The 8,620-nt window shown below is 42.8% G+C and overlaps 1 pseudogene; it reads right to left on the minus strand.

Moving 5' to 3' along the window:
- Positions 1–6,275: 6,275 nt before the first annotated feature.
- Positions 6,276–8,006, minus strand: LOC147990681 (uncharacterized; annotated as a pseudogene).
- Between the last annotated feature and the right edge of the window lie 614 nt (positions 8,007–8,620).

The raw sequence follows: 8,620 nt of genomic DNA on the forward strand, positions 1-8,620 counted from the left end.
CAGGCACAACTGATGCAGTTGCCTTGGTATAAGAAATTTCTTCAGGCACAGCGGTTGAAGCTTCAGCTGGCCTGGCAATTTCTTCAGGCGCAACATTAGAGGTTGCCCTGGCAGTTTCATCAACGGCTGGAATGCAGTCATCAGCCCTGGTACTAGCATTTTCTTCAGCAGCCTGAGTATCATTAGCGGTGCTGGCATTTTCTTCAGTAGGCTGAGCAGATGCTTTAGCCTGAGGAATTTCTTGTTGCGTAGGGGCAGCAACATTGGTAGTGAACTTTTCAGTTATCTTGACAAATCTGACTTTGGCTCCAAGCCAGTCAACATAGTAGCGATCAAATTCATCACTCAGTTTCTTGATCTCTGATTGCATAGCTACAAGTTCTTCAAGTGAAATCTTCAAGAAGTTTTGCTTCAGAAAGAGCTCTTTCTTGTACTGAGCTTTCTTCACCTTCCTCCCCTGTTCATATTTCCATTTTTCTTCGTCAATGCATTGAGTCAGCACATGACTTTGACCAGGAGTGAGGTTCAGCTCAGGCAGAGGTGTGTTAGGATCCTTGTGCCACAAGTCAATGAAGTCGAGGATCAACTTTGGATCCAGCATCAGTGTCACATTACTTCCTTTGGCTCTAGCGGCCATGTGCTGCCTATCTTTGATGATTTCAGCGAGTTCATCATCAGCTTCGTCGTCATCAGACAGTACTTGGAAGGCGGCCTTCTTCTTTTGAGGACTTGGTCTAGTGCCTCGTCTTGCAGTGGCCTTGGTCTTCAACAGAGTGGGGCCAGTTGAAGAGTGCATAGGAGCTGATGAACTTGCAGAGGCTCCTGAGGCAATAGAGATGCCTGTTGTCCTTTGACACAAGGCGAGATGCGCAGGTGCTGAGGACTTGGAAGGAGGAGCTGAGGATTTTGAAGGAGCTGGTGCGGCTTGAGGAATTGGCCGTGAGGGAAGTTAGCCATGAGGGCATTGAATAAGAAGGAGCACTGGGCTTGTGTGCGGGCTTCTTAGGCATGGCCTTCTTCGGCTTGCTAGCAATGGCCTCAGAAGTGGCAGCAGCAGCAGAATCTTCATTGAATTTCCTCACTGCTTCTTTTGCTACTCTGGCCAACTTAGCTTGACGCTTAGCACATTCATTAGGATAGTCCTCACCGCGCTTGAGGCTAGTGGGATCAGCTTCTTGGCCAGGTGACAATGGAGGTCTTGGGCAAGGAGGGTGAAGAGCGAATTTCTTCATATATTTTGGAGTGACATAGCGATATTCCCTCCATTCCCGTGTCCATCTCCTCTCTATCTTCTGTATGTGCACCTTGCGCTGATTTTTGGTCTCCTTGTCATGTTTGGCCTCATCAGGTGTGCAATATTCATCGTAGATATCCTCAGGGATTTCAAACGCAGTGTTAACCTCCAGTCTCTTGCCTCCCTGAGGTTTCTTGCCATCTGCCATATTCTTCAGCTGAGGGTTTTGAACTATTGAGTTCTCTGAAGAAGTATGCAACTTTTCTTCGAGGAACGCTGCAAATGAGTTAAGTTGATGAGAACCTAGAGATTCAGCAGTGGACATGTGTACCTGTGAATAGAGTATAGGTGTGAAGAATTTGGAGAGGTCATATGCGTTCTCAGAAGTTTTTGCAAAAAGAACAAGTTTGAGGAATTTGACCGGATGAGTCTTGAGGAATTTCACTAAGCGTTCTTTGACTTAGGTTCTAGAGTTGTACCGATTTGAAAATCCACACAATTGAGGAATCTTGAAGGAAAATGTTGCTTAGAGAAATAGATCAAGAGAGGATGATATGTGAGGTGTTTAGTGTGTGAAGAGTTGAGGAATAAACACCTTTTGAAGATTTGAAGAAAACATCAGAATCAACAAGGGCAGTAAAAGTAACTTTTAATTACCCTTGACGAAGAACACAACAAACTATGAAGTGCAGATTTGAAGCTCGCCGGTTCAGATCTTCCACACCCTAACTTGGCTGAGGAAGACAGCTACGGCGGCGGCGGAGTGAAGAAATCCGCGGCCGGCGTGAGTACGACGGTGACGAGGTCGAGGCAGTGAAGCTCTTCCTCACCAGTGACGATGGAAGTAGCGGCGGCGCTAGGGTTTGAGAGCTCGAGCGAGGGAGTGAGGTTGAGCGGAGTAAAAATGAAGTGAGGAAGGGAGAGGGGTATTTATAGCCGAAGTGAAAAACTGCTCGCCCGAGGAAATTGGAAGAACGTACCCTGACCCTTCTCATTCGCGTGACATGTGTCACCCATGTACTGAGAGGTGACGATCGTGTGCGATTGTGGGTGAATAGGATAATATATCGTGGAAGCGGAGCAATTTGAGCGGCAAAAGCCGAAAATTCAGATAAGATAAGTTTAAAGTTCTGTTCGCAATTTCTTCAGCTCACAAGGACACAGTGAAGATTTTGAATGAGTTTCAAATAGAACGCACATGAAGAATTTGTGAATAGACTAGGTTGAGTTTAGCATAGAGGTGGAAGGGTCCGATCACATTCACTTAGCAGAACAAGCAACTTGAAGAATTAGTAATAAGTGAATGCTGTAGAGGACATAAACTCATATATATATAGCCAATGAAGAAAAACGACAGAAAGAATGTAGATAATGCAAAGTTGAAGAAAAAGAACAACTGAGGAATTTCAAAGTGAGGAAAAACTCACATTGAGGATTTTCAACTTTTGGTGGTGGCATGACCCACCGTATAAGAATGATGATTTCAGACACCGCGTACAATTGTTGTTGGGTTCTGAGAATCAAATTCTTCGTTAATTTCTTCACACTTAGAGGGTTAGTCTTCATTGATTGAAGAAAACCGTTACTTTGTGTGTTGCACATCTAAGTCATCAATTTTGCATAAGTGTTAGGGTGTGTGTCCTTTTCAAAGGACATTCGAATATTCTAGGATATTTAGCTCACACCTCAACTTGCTAAATCTCTTCTCATCCAAGGGCTTAGTGAAGATACGGCTAGCTGTTCTTCAGTCTTCACATGCTCAATAGAGATGTCGCCCTTCAACACATGATCACGAAGAAAATGATGACGAATTTGAATGTGCTTTGTCTTCGAGTGCTTAACTGGGTTATGAGCAATCTTGATGGCACTCTCATTGTCACAGTAGAGAGGTACGTTCTTCATGTTGACGCCGTAGTCCTTGAGGGTTTGTTTCATCCATAGCAATTGAGCACAGCAAGAACCAGCAGCAATGTACTCAGATTCAACAGTAGATAGTGATACGCAGTTATGTTTCTTCAAGGACCAACAGACCAAGGATTGTCCGAGGAAATGGCATGTGCCAGATGTTGACTTGCGGTCCACACGATCACCAGCATAGTCAGAGTCTGAATATCCAATGAGATCAAAAGCCGAGCCCTTGGGATACCATAATCCAAATGTTGGTGTGTGAGCTAGATATCGAAGAATATGCTTCACAGTCTTATGGTGTGATTCATTTGGTGTAGCTTGAAATCGGACACACATGCAAACACTGAGCATAATATCTGGCCTAGATGCACATAAATACAATAAAGAACCAATCATGGAGTGGTATACCTTTTGATCGAAGTTAATGCCGTTTTCTCAGTGCATAGATGGCCATTTGTGGGCATAGGGATTTTGACTCCTTTGCAATCTTGCATTCCGAATTTCCTCAGTACATCCTTGAGGTATTTATCCTGAGATATGAATATGCCATTTCGCTGTTGACGAATCTGAAGACCTAAGAAGAATTTCAATTCTCCCATCATAGACATTTGGTATTCTTCACTCATCATATAGGCAAATTCATCACTGTAACGTTGGTCAGTACAGCCGAAAATGATATCATCAGCATATATTTGGCACACAAACAATTCACCATCATAAGATTTACTGAAAAGAGTTGGATCAAGTGAACTGGGTTTGAAGTCTTTCTTCATGAGGAATTCCTTCAAAGTATCATACCACGCCCGAGGGGCCTCCTTGAGGCCATAGAGGGCCTTATTGAGTCTGAAGACTTTGTCGGGATGCTTTGGATCTTCAAAACCTGGGGGTTGGGCAACATATACTTCTTCCTCAAGCTTACCATTGAGGAATGCACTTTTCACATCCATTTGATATAGATGATATCATGATGGTTAGCATAAGAAAGTAATATGTGAATAGCTTCAAGTCTAGCAACAGGTGCAAAAGTTTCATCGAAATCAATTCCTTCAACCTGTGTGTGGCCTTGAGCTACAAGTCGTGCCTTATTCCTCACCACATGGCCATTTTCATCTTGCTTGTTGCGGTAGATCCACTTTGTGCCAATGATATTGTGCTTGCGAGGATCCGGACATTTGACCAGTTCCCAGACGTTGTTGAGCTCAAATTGATGTAATTCCTCTTCCATAGCTTGAATCCACTCGGGCTCTAGAAATGCTTCTTCTATCTTAGTGGGCTCTATGATAGAGACAAAAGCAAAGTGCCCATAAAAGTTATATAAATGTGAAGCTCTCGAGCGTGTGAGAGGACCTAGAATTTTGATGTCGCTGATGATTTTCTCAATCTGCACTTCATTTGCAACGCGAGGATGAGCTAGTTATCGTTGAGGAATTTGATCAGCATTTTCTTCAGCACCATTTTCCTCAGATGCATCAGCATGACGTTCTTCACGTTCTGGAATGACTTCTTCAGCAGATTCTTCAGTAGGAATGACATCCTCAGTAGCTTTGAACTTAATAGATTCCTCAGGAGGTATTTTATCTGTCACAGGAGGTAGGTGCTCTCTTTGCAAGCCATTAGTTTCATCGAACCGCACATCTACAGTTTCAACAACCTTGTGGTGATAGGTGTTGAAGACTCTGTAGGTGTGTGATTCCTTACCATAACCGAGCATAAAACCTTCATGTGCTTTCGGTGCGAATTTAGAACTGTGATGAGGATCTTTAATCCAGCATTTAGCACCGAAGACTTTGAAATAACTCACATTGGGTTTCTTGTCAGTGAGAAGTTCATATGCAGTTTTCTTGAAGAATTTGTGAAGATATACCCTGTTGATGATGTGGCATGCAGTATCAGTTGCCTCAGGCCAGAAGCGAGTAGGCATCTAGTACTCATCAAGCATAGTGCAGGCCATCTCAACAAGAGTCCTGTTCTTGCACTCCACAATGCCATTCTACTGAGGAGTATAAGGAGCAGATAACTGATGAGTGATACCAAGTTCATCAAGATAGTCATCAAGACCAGTGTTCTTGAACTCAGTTCCATTGCCACTTCTGATGTGCTTGATCTTCACACCAAAGTTGGTTGAAGCCCTCGAGGAAAATCGTTTGAAGACTTCCTGCACTTCAGTTTTGTAAGTGATGATATGCACCCATGTATATCGAGAATAATCATCAATAATGACAAAGCCATATAAAGATGCAGCATTAGTAAATGTGGCATAGTGAGTAGGGCCAAAGAGATCCATGTGAAGCAATTCAAATGGACGAGTGCTCGTCATGATGGTCTTTGAGGGATGCTTGGCCTTGGTCATCTTTGCGGCTTCACAAGTTCCACACAAATGGTCCTTGAGTAATTTGACACCCTTGATGCCAATGACATGCTTCTTCTTCGCGAGCATGTGCAAGTTCCTCATCCCAGCATGACCAAGTCGTCGATGCCATAGCCAGCCTTCTGAAGCTTTATCAAGTAGACATGTAGCAGGTTGTGGTCCTATAGAGAAATCAACAATATACAAATCTCCTCTCCTAAAGCCTTCGAAGACTTTGGAATTGTCAGCTTCCATGATCACAACACAACGATATTTGCCAAAGACAACAACCATATCAAGGTCACAAAGCATTGAGACAGACATGAGGTTGAACCCTAAGGACTCAACAAGCATGACTTTGTCCATGTGTCGACCCTTTGAGATTGCAACCTTACCTAGACCTAATACCTTGCTTTTGCCTTTGCCAACGTAGGTGATATGCTTCAGATGTGATGGAGATAAAGCAGAGTCCATCAATAAGCTCCTGTCACTAGTCATGTGATTTGTACATACACTATCGAGGACCCACTCAGTGGCTTTGGGTTGATCATCCTGCAGATGAATTAGTGCAACTTACAAACTCATATACTTCATAAGTGAAGAATATGATATCAATTTCATCACATCAATTTCATCAAGCAATAGAACAGATAAAATAGTATGAGGACGTGAGAAATGAGAATTCATTTCTTCATGATTAGCTTGCATCCTTTCAAGCATCTCGAGGCCTCCAGCAAATTCTTCAGACGATTAAGTTCGTCTGGAGACCTGACCCTGCATAAGAGATTAGTTCTTTTTCTTCACCACGCACATCTGAAGGGGTGTCAAAGAGTTCATCATTCTACGAGCTCCATAAGAGAAAGGTGGCATAGATGCCAATCCACTTCGTTTCACATAAGAGGGATTAGGGTAAGTATAAGAGTAAGCAGAGAAATTCTTCGACGATTTATGAACATAATGATTTGAAGAATAATGCACATATCCATAATCCTTAGATCTTCCCTGCGAAACAGAAGGGTTAGCACAATGATGCTCATATGCGGACTTTGATCCTTTTGAGGAATTTGATCCATGTGAGGAATTTGGTCCGTATGAGGACTTGGATCCATATGAAGAATTTGGTCCATATGAAGAATTTGATCTGGGGTTCCTATTCTTCACAGGTGGTGTCATGATGACATTCACTTGAAGATTTTCAAGGCACCTTTTGGGAACCCAAATTTTCTTCATAAGAGGACCATTCTTGCAGTTAGTGCCGACATATCTAGCAAATACTTCACCATTCTGATTTTTGAACAGTTTATAGTTGGAGTCAATTGACTCATCAGAAGAGTATGAAGATTCACATGTAAAGCCAGATAAAGTAGATGGATCCACTGAAGGTCCCTTTGCAGCAACCCATGAGGTTTTGGGATACTGCTCAGGTTTCCAATAGGTCCCATCAGCATTAAGTTTCCTCTCAAAGGCAATACCCTCTTTCCTAGGGTTCTTGTTGAGGATCTGCTTTTTAAGCACATCACAAAGAGCCTGATGCCCTTTGAGGCTTTTGTACATGCCTGTCATATACAATTCCTTCATCCCTGCATCATCAATGATACTAGCAATGTCCTTAGGTGAGGAATTAGTGATAGCAGAGGCAGTTGAAGAATTTGCAGCAATGGAAGCATTTGAGCATTTAGGTGAAGAATTAGCAGATTCACGTTCAATGCATTTCAAACATGGAGGAATAAATTCTTCCCGAGAAGCGTTGATTTGTTGAGCAAGTAATGAATCACGCTCCTTCTGAAGATCTTTATAACTCACTCTTAACTGCTCAAGATCTTGCTTTCTTTGAAGAAATTCATCAGAAAGCTTCTCATGATCAGATAGGAGAGTGTTATTATGATCTTAAAGATTGTCAAACTTGGACTGAATTCTCTGAATATTTTCAGTCAAAATTTTAGTGCGGTCCATTTCCTCGCCCAACATATCATCGCTTTTATCTAGCATGTTTTGAACTTTTTCCAAAGCTCTTTGTTGTTTAGTGGCAAGGGAAGCAAGTTTGACATAACTGGGTCCAAATTCATCACCAGATTCATCATCACTGGACTCAGATAAGTAGCATTCAGTTACCTTGGCACCTTTTTCCATAAGGCATGGTGCAGAGGATGATGATTCTGGATTGGAAGTCATATCCTTGCGCGATTCCATGAAGTCCTCAAACCAGGGTTCATGGTGAGATCGATGGCCTTCATAGACCTCAGAGAGTCGGTCCCAAATGAGTTTCACATGGCTGAGATGCATAACATTTCTGAACTGATTTTGTGACAAGCTAGAGCGGATGATGTCCTTCACCGTGAGGTTGAGTAGCGTGTGTTTGCGGATATCATCAGCCTCCGCCATCTTGCATAGGTCAGTAAGACCAATCTCGGTGACGGTCCAGAGTTCGTTGTACATCGCCATGAGGTGCTTCTTCATCATGGCCTTCCACTTGGGATAATCATGACCGTCAAAGATAGGGCAAGTCATAGTCTTCATTCCTGTGGTCGACATAACTAAAACTCCAGGCGGTTAAACCAAAATCACACAGAACAAGGGAGTACCTTGCTCTGATACCAATTGAAAGTGTGTTAAGTCGACTAGAGGGGGGGTGAATAGGCGATTTTTATGAATTCCTCACTGAGGAATTTCAGGGTGAGGAAATTCCTAAGAGAAGAACTACTTGCAGCGGAATAAGTACTCAGAAGTAAACATAACATAACATGAGCATGGTCTTCATGATGAAATGAAAACAAGCACAGAGTATAAAAACATAAACATAGGATAAACAGAATGAAGACAAACATACTGAAGAAATTGAGCTGAGGAAATAGAGAAAGTTTTCAGTCAAAGTCTTCAAACAGATATGAACAAGCACACAACACAGAAATGAGGAAATGGAAGGGTTGAGGAAATGGAACCAGTTAGCTCTGCGAAGACAATGATATGGTAGACCAGTTCCAACTGCTGTGACAGTTGTACGTCTGGTTAGGGCGGCTAGGTATTTAAACCTGGGGACACATAGTCTCGGACACCCAGTCCTAAACACGCAGCTCATGACACTTAGTCCTCACCGTATTCCCCTTGAGCTAAGGTCACACAGACCTCACCCA

This window comes from Triticum urartu, chromosome 1A (assembly GCF_056163025.1).
Source record: "Triticum urartu cultivar PI428250 chromosome 1A, HENAU_Tu73, whole genome shotgun sequence".
In the NCBI taxonomy this organism is placed as follows: domain Eukaryota; kingdom Viridiplantae; phylum Streptophyta; class Magnoliopsida; order Poales; family Poaceae; genus Triticum; species Triticum urartu.